The sequence below is a fragment of the Armigeres subalbatus genome, chromosome 2, assembly GCF_024139115.2.
Source record: "Armigeres subalbatus isolate Guangzhou_Male chromosome 2, GZ_Asu_2, whole genome shotgun sequence".
Classification (NCBI taxonomy): domain Eukaryota; kingdom Metazoa; phylum Arthropoda; class Insecta; order Diptera; family Culicidae; genus Armigeres; species Armigeres subalbatus.
The window spans coordinates 178,450,583-178,472,001 of NC_085140.1; the positions used below are offsets into that span (position 1 = coordinate 178,450,583).

General features: G+C 39.7%; 2 protein-coding genes and 1 non-coding gene across 9 annotated transcripts in view; 1 reads left to right on the forward strand and 2 right to left on the reverse strand.

The window, feature by feature from the left end:
• The window catches only part of LOC134211297 (protein disabled), a 313,162-nt gene that overhangs the window by 131,809 nt on the left and 159,934 nt on the right, over positions 1 to 21,419 (forward strand). The window lies entirely within an intron of this gene.
• The window catches only part of LOC134211299 (LIM and SH3 domain protein Lasp), a 185,629-nt gene that overhangs the window by 58,644 nt on the left and 105,566 nt on the right, over positions 1 to 21,419 (reverse strand). The window lies entirely within an intron of this gene.
• LOC134218647 (U4 spliceosomal RNA) lies at positions 7,487 to 7,627 on the reverse strand. The gene has a single exon (XR_009981421.1). It is a non-coding gene; the product is annotated as a U4 spliceosomal RNA (small nuclear RNA).

The window sequence follows — 21,419 nt, forward strand, 5'->3', positions numbered from 1 at the left end:
CAACATTTTGGGCTGCTCATGTGCGGAGAAGTGAGTGAAAATTTGAATTTTTCAATGCCCTTCGAGAAGAAGTGAAGTGCAGTGATAAATCCACCAAATCGCGAACGGCTATTAAATTGGCACGAAACTGCTGATTTATGATATAATTCGAGCCGAAATACATAGGACTCTTTGAAGAGACATGTTCATTATCACGGGAAGTAAATAAATATGCTGTGAACAGGTTAGTAATTTGAATATTAAACTTTTGTTCGATGCTGTTCGATGCATTCGAAAGTTGGTGGGAGAGGAGTGCGGGAGGTGTGGGAAGGTCCGGTGCCATATTGACTGCCATCGTGGTACTCTTCCAACTATGTCCTTAAATCCGCGCCGACTAAAATCAAATCCGCGCCATTTCCGCGCAACATGAAATCAATTCCGCGCCAAATCCGCACGACCTAGAACGGACTTTTCAAATATACGTGAAATATTAATTTTGGTTACCACAATTAATTTAACATAATCTCAATTATTTAAATTTGTATTAAGGTGATTATAGAATGAAGCCCGTGGTGAATTTCAAATTCACCACACGTTTATCTACATACATTACCAAAAGCCCAAATCTGGCGTAATAATTTTCGTACAGCGCCGAAACTCAATTTATGATTGTTCAGTATAACTAAGCAAACGATCTACCATTATTTCAGCCCCACACACGTTATGCATCTTTCATCTCGTGCTCTTGAAAAAAATATTGGAAAAGCACGTGGTTTACAAAATGGCGGATTTCTGGCTTCATTCTATAATCACCTTAAGAAACAAATAATAAAAAAAATAGCAGAAATTTCTTCGGGAATTTTGTAGAATAATTAACGCAAACTCCAGCAAATATTTGTCTGGAAGTTGTGCGGAAAGTCCTTCTTCAATTCTTGTGACAAGTTTGTCTAGGAGTTCATACAGGAAATTCCGCCAATTTACATTTTTATAACCCCCTTTTTCGTAATTTTCCTGCAATAATTCCTGTGTCGTTTTTTACTAGAATTTCAACTAAAATCTTCAAGAATATCTGCGAAAAATCCTGCAGAAATTCATCATTCGTGCACACATTCATTCCGAAAATTTCTACGGTGAGTACTTTGGGAATTTTTGTGGAAATTATCCTGGATTTTTTTGCAGACATCCAACTGCCCTTGGAGCTTCTTGCAGAAGTCGTTCCGAAATTATCTAGGAAATTTTTCTGAGAGCATCTGGGAAAACTCCTACGAATATTCTTGCAAAAGAGTTCCCCTGGGAAATTAGGCGGAGATTCGTTCGGGAATATTGTCATAAATTCAAGAAAACTCGTAAAAAAAACCTATGAAACATTTTCAGAGACAACATGTGAAAATTTATTTATTAATTCCTGCGGAAATCGCTTTCATTCATGCAGAAATTGATGGGTGACTTTCTGCAGACAAACTCCCGGAAAATCTTTCGTTTAAATCTCGACGCTATTTTTGAGGATTGTTTAAAGAAATTCCTGTGAATTACTGAGGAAATCGCAACGTGAATTGAAATTGTAAATACCTACATCCAGAAAACAAATCTTATAATCATCATATAAAACCTTGGCATAGTCAATTCTGCAAGATTTTAATACAAGAAATGTTAGCTTGCACATACTGTATATAAATAATACAAAATTGTTTGATTTCAATACAATGATTTTATTGAAATCATCCGAAATTGTATATGCAAAAAATGTTTACGGTTTCTGTAAGGTTCTTATGCAAAACTGTATTAAAATAAAATAAGCGCATATAAACCTAACAACGCCTGTGACCAAAATAGCCGCATATCATTTGCATGGTTTCACCGCACCGTCCCAGTCAGAGTAGCGTGGAAGCTTGGAGTCTGAGCAGGAACACGCTGACATAAGCTTTGCATATTACCTACCACTAGACATCTACCAGTTCTGCTACTTGAATCTGAGCTGAGACCTATTTATGTGTGGTGATTTTCCCAGATCACGTCTTCCTGACGGGGCTCTTTGACTGCTGCTGCTGTGTTTGACTCAATGCGTCGTAGGTATGTCATTGCAGCTTCTTTTTTCTGACTTTTTGAAGCAGAAGGGGCGCTAGTAGGTGAGTGGAAAACCATACGCTCAATTTAACATGAACCGAAGATAGGTACGGGAAACTTCATAGGCCACATAGTCGGTGTAGAACCAGGATGGACTAAACAGGCCTATCGAAAATGCTATCGATTTCATACGGTCTTTCATACGGAGTTGAAAGAATTTTTATTATAATTAACGATTCCTAAATCAATCAAAATCAAAATTTACGTCATTAAAGCTTAAGGTAAGCACTTCTCGCAAAGTAATTTTTATTTGAGCTACTTATTTACCTTTGCCTTAACACCGACCATACGACATATGATAGGAGTATATTAGCAACGGGTTAGATGAGGAAAGCGGAAACAGAAACGTACTGCTTTCATAGTGGATGACTTTTCATTCTTGAGAGCATGCAAGCATCAAGTAGGATTTTGAGTGAGTGACGCTTACCTGACTAGGGAGGTCTGTTTATGTTTGAGATAGTTAAGTTTGCAGCGGAATCAGGATGGTAATGATGAATGACGGTTCTAGGTTGAGCATTTGTTGTTGGAAAGTTGCATTGCATTGTTTTTTTGAAATCATGGCGCCTGTTTGGCGTGTAGGTCAGTAGAGACTGAACCGCGAACCTGAAACGCTCATAGAATATAATACAAATTAAGAACAATTTTTCTGAATTAAATGCTTTTACATATTGTGAAGATGTTAAACTAGATTAAAATTTGAAATGTCTGCAAAAAACTTATCTTAAATCGTAAAACAGTTCAATTCTACTTACTTTGTGGTTAACAAAATGTTATTCTAAATTCTGGTAATTAATTTATTTCAATGCCAGTTTATCTTAATCAGTTCTACCTATATCTGGCCACTGTTTCTCATTACATTCTTCGTAGAGTGCAAATTCGTAGAATTTTTATCTAACAGCAAAAGCCATCCAAGACGGCCAGAGGCCTGTTACTTACCAACACAACACTATCATTATAACATTCATAGAACCTTAACGAATCGCAATGCAATATCCACTCCTCCTTTTTATAGTCAGAGAAAATCACCGCGCGTGGCTTACGACGACGATTGCTGGATGAAGTGTAGCGCAGCTCTTAAGATTCAGCGCCTACCACTTCTCTCTAACTATGGTAATAGCTTGTATGAAATGATGACTAACAAAATATTTCTCTGTTAATGTGTAGATTTTATTTAAGAAAGAAAATTTGATTTTGTCTATGAGAATAAGTAATCTTTATATTTTTATTCATAGCTGTGACTATTTTTTTCGCAATGACCTTTGCGATGTGTCCACACATTACAGTAAGGTAATGTGGTACAGTAAAAAGCATTAAAAATAACTAAATTTTGAAAAGCAGTCTTAATAGCTATAAATAAGGCCGTTACAAATATTTAATTTGAATTATGATTATGGAAAAAAATCAATAAAACTCCTCGAATTTTAAAGTATTCAATCCATAAATATGTAAAACGCATTTTTGACATGTTCAATTTTAGCCAGTGTAACCGTAACAGTGACTAATGTTATGTTCAGTTCAACAGTTTGTTTTAAATAATTATGCCTTTTAATTAGGGAGATTATTTTCTTGCACATTTTTGGCCACAAATTTAGTTTTATGCCATAGTGGTCCAGTGGTTGCACTTTATCGAACGGCTCATATCGCGAGAGAAGAAATGAATATTTACACGCCAGTTTCGAGAAGCAAATGAAACACGAGTTGGGCGGCAGGCTATTTTTAGCACTGAGACCGAAAAAAACAGCGCTCAGGAGTCAGACATCTGTGACGAGGACGACGACGGTGGTGGCGGCGGCGGCGACCAGGGCCAGCACAGCTAGAGATGTCGCAAATTAATCGATTACTTCGATTAATCGATTCATCGTTGTGATAATCGATTAATGTTGAATCGATTATTACCCAACGATTAATCGATTCAATAATCGAGAGGAATCGTGAGTAATCGATTAGTTACTAATCGATTAATCAGAATTTTACGACATCAATTAATTGATTATTTCGTTTCGTTTTTTATGTCGAAAATTAATTGATTATTTCGATTAATCGATTCATCGTTGTGATAATCGATTAATTTTGAATCGATTACTATACAATTATTAATCGATTCAATAATCGACAAGAATCAAGAGTAACCGATTAATCGGGATTTTACGACATATCTAAGTACAGCGGTGAAACTGGAGAACACAAAACAGAACTCGCACATTTAGCAACAATCTCATTTATCAACCATTCGGTAGGGGTGTAATTCTAGACAACAACGGAATAAGTGTTAAAGTTCAAAAGACTTTAAGCGGATAAGATGGGGATCAATGGTGTTTTCTACGCGAGTCACGTTCATTAAATTGATAATAGATATTTACAAACGTAGCATATTTAACCTTGATATTTCTTGCGAGTGATTGTGGCACCCACCCATCGTCGGTCAGTGGCGGCAACTGCTCAAAGAAGCGATGTGATCATATGATTAACTCCACGCAACTTACATAAGGTAGGTACGTGGAAGGCTAGCTGAACCCTTTCACTGTATGCGATTGGATTTAATTATAAATAGTTATATCAACCTAAACAATCTTGGAAGGTATTCGTGGAAGGAAATTCGAGAAACCGTGTTTTTTTTTTCATAAGAGATAATTGAATTATTGGAAATAGCTCAGTTTTACACTCAGTGGTCAGTAATAATTTTTGTTTCACAGTAAAGAGGCTTAGAGGCCATCTTCAAATCCCGTAGTCGCTTTTTGCAGATTTCAGACCCTCTCCCCCATTTGATTTACATATTGTGGTATTTTGCTGTCTATGATCTCGTGGTATTTTTTTATCACAATTTTTTTTTAAATCTAACTTATTAGAACATACATAAACATGGCATAGAAGATGAATTTTTGAACCCTTTGATAAATATGTAATGCATGCTAAACTATGTTTAGTTTATGTAAATGTTCCCCCTATGCATGATTCAGCCAAAAATAACTAAGAATATTTGACAGCTTCGTCAATTTTATGTTTAATATTGGAATTAGTGTTATAAGATAAAATTCTCCAGGTCCCCAACATTCAAACTCTCGAAAAATATATATAGGTACATAATAGAAAAAGACTACATAAAATAAAAACTTTCCCTATAGAATTAAAAATTTTCGATAAAAAATTTGAAAATTGCCAATAAAGAAATCATGGTATAAGCAATAAATAATTACAAATTTTCCCCTTTTCCCTAAATAATGCAAAAGTTCCATAAATAATTAAGAATTTCCCACAGAACAAAAATAAATTAGCACTTTTAAAAGCAAAAAATGCAATTATAAAGAAAAAATGTTCATAAATAAATCAATATTAGCAATAAACAATTACAAAATTTTCCACAAAATAAATATGTTTGTTCCACAAAAAAATTAAAAGCTTTCCACAATAAAATAAAAGCCCGACTTAATCCACCTACAGTGAATGGAACCCTTCTTACACCTTTGAAAGGTTATGGGTGCACTGCATATTACAATTTCTATGCATAAACATGAACTTTAATTGGATAACAAATAAACGAAATTTTATGCTCGAAAAAAAGTTCGAATCTTTAGTTGGTAATATTTTTTTCGGATTTCACGAATATCTCTGAAACTAAATGTCCGATTGCAAAAAAATTCAATGCGTTCAATGGCAAAGGCATAGATTTCGTTTGAAGATAAAATCATGCAAATCGATTCACAGACGGCTGAGATCTTGATGTGACATTATTTTGCACTTAATGTTCGTATTTCTTAAATATCTCGGAAACTAAATGTCCGATTGCAAAAAATCAATGCGTTCTAGGGCAAAGGCATAGCTTTCGTTTAAAGATAAAATCATGTAAATCGATTCACAGACGGCTGAGATCGAGATGTGACATTTTTTTGTAACGCACACGCGCACACACGCACACACACACATACATACATGTGCTCAGTTCGTCGAGCTGAGTTGATTAGTATATACGACTTGGGTCTCCGAGCCTCGAATAAAAAGTCGATTTTTTAAGTGATCTTAATACCCTTCTTAGGGTGTAAGAAGGGTAAAAAGGAGTACTTCTGAAAAATTAATAAATTTCAATGAAAAATAATAATTTTCTTCATCGATTTCAAAATAAAATAGGATGTATGAAGGGTAAAGGGTATTTCTGAAAAAATAATAATTTTCAATGAAAAATAATTTTCATCGATTTCAAAATAAAAAAAAGGAATCTTTCTGAAAATTTAACAATTTTTAAAAAATACAAAAAGACTGCAGACTTGATTTGCCGCCTTAAATGGCAATATTACAGCTTCTGTTTAAGCCCAAAAGAGCTCAAATCGCGTCATAGACGGCTGAGATATTGGTGAGACAATTCCTCATTAGTAGTCTGAAAATATGTCTCATATTCGTATTCCACAGATATCTCTGAAACCGAATTTCCGATTGCAGAAAAAAATTAATGGGTCCAATGACAAAAACATAGCTTTCGTTTAAAGATAAAATCGCACAAATCGGTCCAAGGACGACTGAGATCTTGATGGGACATATTTTACCAATGTGTGAAGTTGATACGTCTAATGCTTTATGTTCGTATTTCAGAGATATCTCCGGAACCCAATGTCTAATTGCAAAAACAAAATACAATGGGTTCAATGGCAAAGTCATAGCTTTCGTTTAAAGATAAAATCATGCAAATTGGTTTACAGACGGCTGAGATATTCATGTGACATTATTTTGTTAGTTTTCTGAAAATACACTTCATGTTCGTATTTCTCACATATCTCTGTAACCAAAAGTCCGATTGCAAAAAAAATAAACTTGTACAATGACAAAGTCATAGCTTTCGTTTAGTGTTAAAATCGTGCAAATCGGTCAACGGACGGCTGAGATCTTGATGTGACATTTTTGTAACGCACACACATACGCACACACGCACACACACACACATACATGTGCTCAGTTCGTCGAGCTGAGTTGATTGGTATATACGACTTGGGTCTCCGAGCCTCGGATAAAAAGTCGGTTTTTCAAGCGATCTTTATACCCTTCTTAGGATGTAAGAAGGGTAAAAAGGGATATTTCTGAAAATTTGCATTTTTTTCTGCAGATTTGATTTGCCGCCTTAAATGGCAATATTACAGCTTCTGTTTAAGCCCAAAAGAGTTCAAATCGGGTCATAGACGGCTGAGATATTGGTGTGACAATTCTTCATTAGTAGTCTGAAAATATGTCTCATATTCGTATTTCATAGATATCTCTGAAACCGAATTGCCGATTCGAAATACAAAAAGGCAATAAAACTGAGCATTTTTTCCATAGAAGCGTTTATTGTTCATGGAAAATTTAATCAATTTTATTGCTTTTTATTTTTTCATGGAAATTTTCTTATTTTTTATTGCTCTTTATTAATTATTTTGAGGATTTTTTTGATTTTTTTATGGTGAAAGATTATAAATTTTGTGGAAGAATATGTAATTTCAACTAGCAATAATCGCACCTCGGTTGTACCTCATTGGTTACGATATCGCCACTGCGCAAAGCTAAAGAAGAATATGTAATTATTTATTGCTAATATTGATTTATTTATGGAAATTTTTATCTGGCTCTGAACACGCAAGTGTTAACCCTGGAGGCTATGCGCCCCGATGAAAAGCTCACTGGCCTAGGTGAGAATGTCAACTGCATCCGTAGAATGCTGTGCACCTCGCCTTCTTATTCCCGTCGGATCGTTGTCAAGAATCATTTTCACCGGATTACTGTCCGACATTCTGGCTACGTGCCCGGCCCACCACTGCGGTGGTGGTTCGATTTTCGCGGTATGAACGATGGATGGTTTTCCCAACAGCTGATGCAACTCGTGATTCATTCGCCTTCTCCACGTACCGTCCACCATCTCCACCCCACCATAGATGGTACGTATTGATCCTCCACGAGCATCGTCCAGGTCTAGTATCCTTAGAGAACTAAGGGTCTAATAAGCGTTTTGTAGATAGTCAGTTTGATACTGCGGGGAACTCTTTTCGATCGGAACGTTTGGCGGAGTCCAAAGTACGTACGATTTCCTGCCATGATGCATCTCTGAATTTCACTGCTGGTATCGTTATCGGAGGTCATGGGTGAGCCAAGTACACGAATTCTTCAACCACCTCGATTTCGTCACCACCAATACAAATTCATGATGGGTGGCTTACGTTGTCCTCTCTTGAGCCTCTTCCTATCATGTACTTCGTCTTCGACGTGTTGATGACTAGTCCTATCCATTTGGCTTCGCTTTTCAGTCTGATTTAGGCTTCCTCCACCCTCTGTTGATGTAGTACTTAATGAGAGGCCCTCGACTCAGCGACACCACTAATTACTACGAAGTTGGACAGTGGGGAAGGTTTTTATCGAGTCAGTATTTGCCAGAAGCTGGCAATACGACTATAAACACAAGCAAAAAAATGCAGCCGTATGAAAATTGAACAATTATGCAACATTTATTCTCATTTCCTCGAAATCACTGGATGGTAACCTACTCCCAACTATAAATGCGAAATACGTCGCACAAAAATAAAAATAATTCCAAAAACTTTTGGTTTTTGGAAAATTTCCTTGCGTTGATAGAAATTTTGCATTTATAAGGGAAATTTTGTATTAATTGGAAACTTGATTACTTGGAACTTTTTTTTTTCAAAGTCTAGTTTTTTGGGGAAAGGAGTAATTTTCGGAAGAACTAGTGGAGGTTCATGAAGGATGTCTAGAGAAGCTTCCGAAAAAATTCTGCATGTACTTCCTAATAAACCTCCTGTAGAGCTTCCGGAAAAAATCCTCGAGGAATTTTCTTATGAATTCTTGAAAGAATTTCCGGAGGGAATTTCCGGAGTAATTCCTTTGAGGAATTCCTTTGATGAATGTCCGGAGCAATTTCGTGAGAAATCGCTTTGAAGAACTTCCTGAATTCCTTTTTAGACCTTCCTGTGAGAATCTTCCAGAGGAATTCCTTTGAGGATCTTCCGGAGGAATTCCTTTGAGGAGCTTCCGAAGGTATTTTTTCGAGGAACTTCCGGAAAAATTCCATCGAAGAACTTCTGGACGAATTTCTATGAGGAACACCCGGAAGAAATTCTAGTGGAACTCGCGGGAGAATTTGTGGAGAAACTTCCTGAGAAATTTGTGAAAGAACATCCGGAGAAATTTCTGAAGGAGCTCATTGAGGAATTCCTGGAACAACTTCCAGAGGATTTCCTGCAGGAACTTCCAGAGGATTTCCTTGGTGAACTTCCAGAGGATTTCCTGGAGGAACTTTCGGAAGAACTCCAGGAGGAACTTTCGGAGGAATCCCTGGATGAACTTCCGAAGGTATTTCTTTAAGAACTTCCAAAGGAATTCCTGGAGGAACTTCCAAAAGAATTACTTTGAGGAACTTCCGGAGGAGTTCCTGGAGGAAAATTCGGAGGAATTGCTGGAGGAACTTTCTGAGGAATTCCTAGATAAACTTCTGGAGGAATTCCTGGAGTAGTTTCCGGAGTATCCTTTGAGGAACTTCCGGAGAAATTCCTATGACGAACTTCCGGAGAAAAATTCCTTTGAGGAACCTGCGGACTAAGAGGAATATCCAAAGGAATTCCATCCGGAGGAATTCTTTTGAGGAACTTTCGAAGGAATTGCTTTGAGGAACTTCCGGAGAAATTACTTTGAGGAACATCCGGAGAAATTCTCAACAAACAATTTAAGCTGAGTAAGTTAGTTTTTCAGCTGAAGAAGACTATTTTTGGTTTAATAAACACTATCAACTTCCAATGTTTGTTGGGTTCCTTTGAAGAACTTTCATAGGAATTCCTTCGAGGAACTTTTGGAGGAATTCCTATGAGAAACACTCGGAAGAATTTCTGGAAGAACTCTCGGAGGAATTCTTGGAATGACATGGCATGTGAAATATGGCATGTGATAAAATCGGAATTTTTTGTTGATCATTACCAGGGAATCAATTTTTTTCGAATGCGCCTGCGAAACAAGCGACAAAAGAGAATCAACGACAAAGCTTTGTTTTTGTCGGAGATAATAATGACAAAGATCCGAAAAAATTTGTCAGCAACAAAAAAGAAGACAATCTTGTTGCTAACTTTTCATCCCGTTATTTTGCATTATTTCTAGTGAAAATTTCGGTTTTATGTTAGCATAGTTTCTGCTTTTATGGAAATATTCGAGAATCGAACAATGATTACAAAATTAGCAGCGTATTTTCGGAGATATCAGAGCATGCAAGGCAAATGATTCTTGTCATATTGTGTTCGGGTTCTGATAAAGGTTTGTCGCTAGGTGCGTTTGTCAGTAATAAACTCTGTTGATGACAAAGAGTATATTGTTAGGCGTTGCTAGAATATTGATTCCCTGATCATTACACAAGCATGAGTCTGTGTATGCATTGAAAAGGAAAAACGCGTAAACGGTAACCGTTATTTGTTGTCAAAAATGCTTACAGAATCCTTCACAGGTACTCACAAATCATTCATAATAATCCACAGACGGTAAAAGTATTTCATGAAAATCATTGTTGTTTGCGGTGTTATTTACAAAAATAAAAAAAAACAACTAAAATTTTCGAATCGGGTCGAAAACGTGATAAAATTGGAACATGATAAAATTGGGTCGAAAACGTGATAAAATCGGGGGTAGACAAAATCGAGGAGTGACAAAATCGGGTCAACACTGTATTGTAAGGGTTTCCGGTGGTTTTATAAAACAGGTAGTCGGCCATCTTGAATTCCAAAATGGCGCCAAACATCAATTTCCGGCTTCTACTTATCAAGCCCATTCCGGCAATACCCATATTGTATGGAGTTTGGTACTCTGCAAAACGATCGTTCCCACATCCATAAATTTAAGTGTTTTCCTTCAAAAAGATTTGAAAAATTCTCAGCTGGGTATCGCGTTTATTCGAATATCCGTGTTAAAAAATTAATATAATATGAACACCCTAAGAGATCGCATCGCATCATTTACACATGGAAAACATGGTAATATTGTGGGCTTCGTGGCCGTGCGGATAGCGACGTCAATTGTTTAGATGCATGGGCTATGGAGCGTGGGTTCGATTCTCGCCAGTCGCGATAAGAAGGAAACATTTCATGATCGAAAAATTCTCCACCGGTCCGCTGGGTGTTATGTATCCTGTCCGTTGTCTAGGTGTTAAGTGTTCAGCATGTACGACCTCTAGTCGAAGACGGTGTTCCTGTCTTTTTTTTATATATATTGGGGACCTAAGCCACTTCCGTAAATCTTATACTTATATACTAAATATTTGGTGTGAAAAAAACCCTATATCCGAAATAAATACTTTTTAATGCTATTTTTTATAACGTACAAGAAAAGCCCCATTGCTGCTAGGTGAATTTCGTTTAGAGTGAACATAATGGGATCATCTCCTCAAAGTGTTATTTTGACCTATCTTGTGAACTTTTCATAACACATTTTATAATGCACGAGAAAGGCACCATCTCCGCTAGGGGGATTAATATGTTTTTGTTTTGTGTTTGCTAGGTAGGTAGGTAGGAATTCCATACATTCCTCGGATTTTTCATATTCGTTCATTATTTTGCTTTGCATAGAATTTTACATTGTTTGAGGATAATAAAACAGAGGCGTGCGTTATCAATTTCTCACCCTGTTCACCGTTTGATTAAAGTTAAATATTTCGAGGGAAGCTCGTATAAAAGGGACATCCCATTTATCGAATTAAATTCAAACTAAACTTAAAATTGACAGTACGTAAAATGAAAAAATACTATCATGAGAGTCATTATGCTTTTTAATATGATAGATGAAAGTTTCATCATGAAACGATCACTTTTTTTATTGAGTCACTATTTTTATTTATTTATTTTTATTTGAGTTTTTTTGCACGAGAAAGGCACCAACACCGATAGGTGAATTATTCAGTTTTGTTTTTAGTTAAAATAAGTTGAATGAGTTGAAATGTAAATTCATTCGTGATTTAAAACTAGAGTAAACAAAAACATTTCAGCCCTCGATGGACATTTTATAATAATAGCACTGTCACTCAGTAGTGGCGCTTCTACGCTTATTATAGTGAAAGTGTATTGAACCATCCAAATATCGGGCGCTATAATTCAGCATTTTATTTGCTCACGATTATTGCTGCCTACCCTTCACGCTTCCCGAGGAAAACGATCGGGGGGCACTTTATTTCCGTATTATTAGACCCATTTAAATTAGACATGACAGATTAACGAGCGTTACAGGGCACTTTCCTACGATGGCCACTCCGATCCAAGTTGAATACACAGCCACGGTAATAATGGAAGTAGCGCAGTTCAGCCAATCGTTGAGAGATGGTAAAAAACATCGATCGCCACAGATCGTCTACTGTCTACTCGTACTATATCTGCCTTATCTAGCCGAGAGAAGGAAAGCGGCACGTGGAGCACAGCTACCAGTCATAAAAGTCGTGTAGCTTATTTGTGCAATTAAAGTACAACTGTTTTGTTTATGTTCAGCGCATTTTATTTTCTCTGTGGGTGCCTTTTTACCATCTTTTAGTCCATTGAGTCCATCTCTCGTCTATGGGCAATTATCAATGGGACTTCATTGCAGAAGAGCAATGTATGGATATATTTGCAAAAAAAGGGATCGTGATGAAAAGCAAGATACGTTTCACCACGATAAGTGCATAGGAACCACTCACCTAATAGATTGCCAAAAAGAAGAATGCTAAAGATGGTATCAACTTCTGTGTAATCAGATATAATAATGTATGACATGATTTTCATATTGAGAACAGGCATTAATGCAAATATTCCTACTTAAATGCCAAAATTGGTATCTATTTTTAAGTACCTATTGGATAGGCCAAATTATAATGGCAATTTACTCAGCTCAACGAATTAATCATGTGGGTGAATGTGTGCAATGTGTTGCACGTTCAAACGTTAAACATTTTTTTATACAAATACCATTTTACCAATTCAAATGCAACAAAATCAGTTAACATATCAAATAGGGTCTTGTGGCATATATTAAACCGCTTAAAAACTCGAACTGGTTAGAGTTGTACAAAAACATACACATATATTTATGTATTAGCAACCCAATAACCAGAGACCGACGGAGTGAAAAACTGTTGAAATGGCAACCTATAAAAAGGTATGAAATTGTGAACATAATACTGGCATCACTTTAATTTTTATTTGCTTTTAAGGTGATTATACAATCAAGCCAAGTGGTGAATTTCAAATTCACCACACGGTTTCTACTCCTGTTATGAAAAGTTCAAATCTAGCGTAATAATTCTCGTACAATGTTGAAATTAAAGTCGATTGTTTAGCATAAGTAAGCAAACGATCTACGGATGTTTCATCTCCATATGCGTTGTGGTTCTCTCAATTCGTGCTCTTGAAAAATCACTAGAAAAAGCACTTGGTTTCCAAGATGGCCGATTTGTGGCTTTGTTGTATAACCACCATAATGGATGATAAAAGTAAACAACTCGAATTTGGACCGCTTTTGACGGTTCGACTGGAAACAAGTTTCCCTATCTTTTATTCTAGTATTTCTATTATTGATCACCTCAATTGGCTTTTTTGTTGTGTGAAACTCCTGCCTTGATCTTATTATAGGCAAACTTGGAAACCCCTTCGCCTACACATGTGATCGCATCGCACGACCAGCACGTGTTACCAAGCCCCATCATAAAGCAAGAAGAAACAAATGTTGCCTCCTGGCCGGCGGCCCGAGTACATGTGGTTGGAACAAATTAATTGATTAAGTTGATGAATTTCTGCTCGTCCAATGGAGAAAAGTGGGACCTCGTATATCATCGTCGACTCGGCAGGAAGCGCACGTCTGCCTTCTCGTTCCCCGGTCGTACCAAACTAGTTGGTTCGAAACCACTGACATAGATTTGCACTTTGTTTCGGATGCCAATAGTTAGGTACTCGCTCGCGCATATGTTGAGCACATCAGGCAAATAGTTAGCGCGGCGGGCAGCGTGACTATTTGTGGGTCACTTGTGGATGGACTTAAATGTCGCTCGTTGTTCCTCGGATCGTCTCATATGTCTGTGGAGGACACGGTGGTTATGCGGACGGAATTGAACTAAATAAAGTGTTTCCTACTTTTGCTGTAGTATAGTGAAGTAAATGGGCCGTATCAGTTAGACCATGTGTGGTGGAACCATTGCAAAATTAAAGTTTGCATACGTTTGGGCATGGCGTTGCGTTGGTTGACGCAGAATATAGCGATAAAGATAATATGTACGCATAGGTATGGACAATCGTTATCAGATTGTTTACGCTTTATGTCGTGTGTTTGATCGAACGTGCCATTTCAAATGCCGTAAAATATATTGACAAATGACACAATCACAATGATACAATTGTCTGCGAGCAATCGATCGAGCTACCAAAACAACCACACTCCCTGTGAGAGGTACTCCATGCGCGATATCAATGATGTCGCGCTTCTATTGGTATTGGCTACGATCGTGGTAGTAAAAAGATGCTCTCGCGGTCTCTTCCCCGTGCGGACGATGCGATCGTCGTTCGGGGCGTCGGTAGCGCAAGGGCTACAGCAGCAGCAGCGAATGCTGCATAGAATAGTTCAAAACAAACCGTCGTCGTACGCACATCGAGGGGCGAACCCTCGATCGAATAATTGTTTCGTGTTTAGACTTAATTAGTAATAAATGTAGTGTTGTAAATAAAGTTGTTTCGTTGATTAGTGTAAATAAATGTTAATGTGGTTCGATGTAACAATAAACTGTGTAGTGAATTAGAAAACTATTGGTGTTCTGTGTAATCAAATGGTCGTTTGATGACGAAAAGCCCCCCTAAAAAAAAGGTATTTTTGACTGGGAGTTCACTGGTGTTGTAGTGGGTGGAAAAACATAGTTCTCGGTCGGGAAGGAACCCGACATAAGCTGGTCCTTCGAGCCGGATGATCTACCGGGCCTCGGAACGGTCAAATTCCGAAAATTTGACCAAGTGCGCCAGTGAACAATAATCGGAGGTCAAACAATTAAAACGCGCCATAGTGAAGTGCCATATAAAGAAGAGAAATCGCCATCTCGAAGAATATTGATTGGGCAATCCCTATTAGAATCTGCCGAATAGATTCCTTCGGCCATCCTAGAGTTGTTTGAAAGTGAAGTGAATTGCTATCGCAACCTATCATAAACACCAATCAAGCTAATTGCCCGTGATTATCATTGCATCGAATTGCCCATCAACAGCTGATCGATCAGCTGCAGTGTACCTACATACAAGAGGGAAGAAGCAATTGAACGACGACCGGCAGTGGTTATTGTTTGCTGTTGAAGCCGTTGCATCGTAGCACAGTGGAGCGTGAGGGGATAAAATTCGGAATTAATCCGGAAGATTCAACAAGGATTGTGGAATAATTTTAGCGTTGTTCTACTACCGTTCAGGTATGTAAGAACCGGTATATGTCTTGCCGAAGCCTTTTGTTTACTCCCACTAACACCCACCTTACGCTTTGTGTGATTTGGCAACTGCTACGAGCATTCAACAACTGGTGACATCGGACAATTTCTGTTTGCGAAGAACATTTTGGGTGCACGGACCGTGCAAGTTGCGACGGAACGACGACTATCGATTTAGAGACGGACGACACTACATTCGCTTTGGGCTTGGGCATCACGGAAAGGCTTTTCCGGCCAGGTAAATTCATTTTGAACAGTATATGCCCAGCCGAAGCTGGATATTTTGATACTGCACATCTGAAATAAATTTCATTCCCCTTTCGGTGCAATTTGGATTGTTACGAGTCGAATGACGGACGGTTTTTGGAAGGATTTGCGTTGATTTTGAACCGAATCTAATTCGTTCAGCGCCATCTTTAGTTCTCCAGGTGAGACTAAGTATATGTCCTGCCGAAGCAGACATTTTTGAAACTACATTGGTTGTTCTTTCTCCGCTGCACTCGATTGAATGAACTGAGACGATTCCCGCTAAATTATCTACTGGTTAGCGGCGTTTGAGCATAATTTGGATTATTTTTGAGCTCGGCTACTGGTACCTGCTGTTGTTTCATAGGTGAGGCGAACAGTATATGTCTAGCCGAAGTTTCAATTTGAATATTACAACTTTATTTCCACTCCCTCGCATTTCCTGGCTTGGATCGGAATCTGAGGCATTCGTCCGAATATTGGAGGTGTTCTCAATCGGAGAATTTGCTGTTTTGGCTTCGGCTGCACCGCTGTTACTTCTCATAGGTGAGCTGAACAGTATATGTCCTGCCGAAGCGGACAATATTGAGTACTACATCTCCTTTTCTATCGATTTTGGATTTGCCGACGGTTCTACGACTCTGCGAGTGGAGTAACCCATCTGACTAACGACATTGTTCGAGTTTCCGTGGAGCGACGACAACAACATGAAGCCCGTTACCAGGAACGCAGATTCCCTGAAGAGTTTGACGACGAGGCTGAAGGGCTTATAGTTATCTTTAAGTAACATTAGCCAGTATGTTAAGAACTTTAAGGAGGGTATACCTGTCGCTCAAATCAATGTTCGTCTTGAGAAGTTAGATGTATTGTGGGTTCAGATAAGTGAGGCAATCTGGGAAATACAAGCGCACGAGGACTTCACGGAGCCCGAAAGTTTGCAGAGGGAGCAGTTGGAGATGGAGAACCGCTACTACGATGCGAAATCGTTTCTGGCGGAGAAAGTGGGAGAGGTTCAGCATAATTCCGTCCAGAACCAGTCGACTCGTCCTGGAGATGTCACTCTACGTGGTGGTATGGACCACGTTCGCTTACCTCAAATTCAACTGCAGAGTTTCGACGGGAACATCGACGACTGGCTCAGCTTCAGGGATCTCTACACGTCTCTGATTCACGAGAAGCCAGACCTACCCGATGTGGAGAAATTCCACTACCTCAAGGGGTGCTTAGCCGGCGAAGCTAAGGCACTAGTAGATCCGCTGAAGATCACCAGGGACAACTACCAGGTTGCTTGGCAGTCGTTGCTAAAACGCTACAACAACAGCAAGCTTTTACGGAAGAAGCAAGTGCAGGCTCTTTTCAAGCTGCCGTCCCTCATCACAGAGTCAATCGCGGATCTCCACAGGCTGGTCGATGGGTTCGATCGTGTGATTCTGACCCTGGATCAGATCATCCAACCAGCCGAATACAAAGATCTGTTGCTGGTCGAACATCTAAGCGCTCGTCTCGACCCGAGCACACGACGAGGATGGGAGGAGCACTCGTCGACGAAGGAGCAGGACACCATAAAGGACTTGCTGGAGTTTCTGCAGCGCAGAATCCAAGTTCTCGAAGCTTTACCAACGAAGGTGGAGTCGAAAGTCTTCGAGCAGTCGCCACAACGCAGAAGAAGGCCATATTCACCGAAGGTCAGCAACAACGCCGTACAGTCGTATAACGCGAAGTGTCCATCGAGTGCGGAGATCCATGGACTTCACACGTGTCCATCGTTTCTAAGGATGTCGCTGTCTAGTCGGGAGTCGTTCTTGCGCGAAGCATCCCTTTGCCGCAATTGCCTCAAACGTGGTCACATAGCTCGGGAGTGCACGTCGAAGTTCTCCTGTTGGCATTGTAAAGGTCGACACCATTCCTTGCTGTGTTTCAAGGGAGGAGAACGCAGGGGTAGCCAAGGATCCTCCAGGAGATCGACTTCAGGAGGAAGTCCGGAACAGGATTGCACAAGTGCAAATTCCAGGGCAGCGGACGCATTAGCGGTCGAATCAACTTCTTCCAACGCGGCGCAGTGTGTTTCATACCGAGCTCTCTTAGCTACAGCTGTCGTAGTAATAGAGGACGACGTGGGTCGTCGATATCCAGCAAGAGCACTTCTGGATTCAGGGTCAGAGTGTAACTTTATCTCTGCTAATCTATGCCAGGCGATGAACGTTTCGGTACAGAAAGTCAACATCTCGATTCAGGGCATTGGCCAGTCTGGAATAAAGGCATCGCACAAGATAAAAGCTGTCGTCAAATCTCGCCTTTCATCGTATGCTCGATCGATAGACTTCCTCGTTTTACCGAAGGTCACAGCAAACCTACCAACCTCCACCGTTCAGGCAAGTGGATGGGATATACCGGAGGACATCGAGCTGGCGGATCCGGAGTTTTTCCGATCGAGGAAAATCGACATGGTGTTGGGCATCCAAGCGTTCTTCAGCTTTTTCCCGTCAGGAAGAGAAATCTCGTTAGGCAAGGATCTACCTGTGCTGACGGAGTCCGTTTTTGGATGGATAGTGACAGGCGAAGTCACATCAGCTACTCAGGCGACTGGATTCACCTGCAATATGGCGATATCGCACGGTCTGAAGGATCCAATGGTATCCCTCCCAGAGAAAGCTGAAGTGTTGGTGGACATCAGAGAATCAAAAGACATCACAGTGAGGACACAACAATCAGTAGAGCGAAACTGGAACAGCAAACGTGATCGAAGAGATCGTTATCAGCGGAGTGGACAACGTCGAAGCTTCGGTCGAGTCGAGACGACAGATCGACGCAATGGTGGTCAGCGAAGGATGTGCCCTACTTTCAACCGTCCGGAAGCAGTCGAAGGACTTCTGAACGAAGGCTTGGGGAATAAACTTAGTCTGTCCGAAGCGAGGAAGGAATAACGAAGATCTCCATTGAACGCAACTAGTGCTTGCAGAACTACAGGGGATGGACAAAATAATTAGGATGGGCAAATTTTGGGTAACCCGCTATCCGAAATGGTGGGTGAGAAAATACGAAAGTCCCATTAGCACTATCGACTATCGGAATGAAGGGACGTTTTCAGTGCAGCTCTTAAGCTCAAAATCACGGGTGGTACTGCATAGGGTGCAACAGAGTGTGCCACTTGCCTTTTTAAAATGTAGAAATCAAAGTTTGGGGTTCGTCAGCAGATTCCGTCCAGTGCATCGAGGGGAGTTTTCTCTTCTTTCTTTTCAGAAGTTTCCCGGCAACTTCAGGGTGGGTGAGGATGTCTGCGAGCAATCGATCGAGCTACCAAAACAACCACACTCCCTGTGAGAGGTACTCCATGCGCGATATCAATGATGTCGCGCTTCTATTGGTATTGGCTACGGTCGTGGTAGTAAAAAGATGCTCTCGCAGTCTCTTCCCCGTGCGGACGATGCGATCGTCGTTCGGGGTGTCGGTAGCGCAAAGGCTACAGCAGCAGCAGCGAATGCTGCATACATTAGTTCAAAACAAACCGTCGTCGTACGTACATCGAGAGGCTAACCCTCGATCGAATAATTGTTCCGTGTTTAGTATTAATTAATAAATGTAGTGTTGTAAATAAAGTTGTTTCGTTGATTAGTGTAAATAAATGTTAATGTGGTTCGATGTAACAATAAAATGTGTAGTGAATTAGAAAACTATTGGTGTTCTGTGTAATCAAATGGTCGTTTGATGACGAAAAGCCCCCCTAAAAAAGGAATTTTTGACTGGGAGTTCACTGGTGTTGTAGTGGGTGGAAAAACATAGTTCTCGGTCGGGAAGGAACCCGACAACAATATATCTACCTAACGCAATAACACTTTAATCATGTTTGTAAATTATCGTCCTCAGAATTGAGTAAAGCTCATCGAGTTTAATTGATATCTAATACACTCAAATATCGCTTCTACCTAAGGGAGCATCCATGAATTACGTAACGCTCAGAGGGGGAGGGAGGTCGCCCGAAATGCGGCAGTCCATACAAAAATTCCAAATGGTTCATAAAGTGTGACATAGGGGGAAGGGGGCTTTCAAAATGGCATTTTTCTGCGTTACGTAATTAATCAGTCTTTCCTTATAAACCAAACGTCTCTTTTTACGGTTAATTTTTGGGACGGGAATTGGATAAACAACAATCGTTTCATATCAAGTTATCCTAAAAAATCCCAGGACCATAATCAATTTCTCAACGCGTAAGCAAAGATTGGTTCGTCATCTCTAGAACTGAATTGGATACGCTTGCACCAATCTTCCCTCTCCAGATCATCGAGAATTCCAGGAGTATAGGCCTAAATGTCTACATGCCAAAGCAAAGATCTGTTAGATCTTTTTTAAATACAGTTCATGCGCTTAGTGATTAATAGCCAATAAAATTCAGTTTTCAATTTTCAAATTCAAATTTTTCGGCTCACTAATAGCAAACTTATACTTATTGTTGTGGATTTTCTGATTTTTTTTTTCAGTTTTTCATACAGGTATTATAAGACAAATTTTAAGCACTAACTAGTTTGTGCACTTGATTACCACTTCTTCCCCTTCTTCTTCTTCTTCATTGGCATCACATCCCCCACTGGGACATTGCCGCCTCGCAGCTTAGTGTTCATTTAGCTCTTCAACAGTTATTAACTGCGAGGTTTCTGAGCCAAGTTACCATTTTTGCATTTGTATATCATAAGGCTAACACGATGATACTTTTATGCCCAGGGAAGTCGAGAAAATTTCCAACCCGAAAATTCACTAAACCGGACCGGGAATCGAACCCAGTCACCCTCAGCATGTTTTTGCTTTGTAGCCGCGCATTTTACCGCATGGCTAAGGAGGGCCCCTAATTTATCGCCAAAAACGAAAAATATACGAACTTATTGCTTGAAAATATGAAGAAAAATTTAAAAATAAAGTTAAGTATCGTTTTTGCCTTTCTCGTACAACAAAGTTGTACGGAAAGGCTATATGATCACTTCAAGCAAATTTTTGATAGGAGGCCCTGAGATCCATAGTATTACATACCAATAGACTCAGCTCTACGAACTACACTTTTGGGAACTAAGCATTGTCCGAATTACTCGCAACAAGTTCCATTTGACGTCTCATTGTTTGCTATAGAAAATTAGTGGGACGCTAAACAGCCCTGACACGACGGCCCTTTGATGAGACATGAGGTTTACGCAGGCCCAATAAGCCGCATTTAAAAACAACCATTACGAACGACATAGAAGATAATACGACTCGATACAATCGTCAACGACCTAGGCGATTAATAAAGGATCACGATTGGAAGCTTGGAACATGGAACTGCAAGTCGCTAGGCTTCGCACGACAATCTACGACGAATTACATCCCCGCACCTTCGACGTCGTTGCGCTGCAGGAAATCTGCTGGACAGGACAGAAAGTGTGGAAAGGCAGGCATCGAGCAGCTGCCTTCTACCAAAGCTGTGGCACCACCAACGAGCTGAGAAACGGCTTCATAGTACTGGGTAAGATGCGCCAACGCGTGGGTGGCAGCCAATCAACGCAAGGATGTGCAAGCTGAGGATAAAAGGTCGATTCTTCAACTATAGCATAATCAACGTGCACAGCCCACACGAAAGGAGACCCAACGACAAGAAAGAAGCGTTATATCCCCACTGAGGGACGTC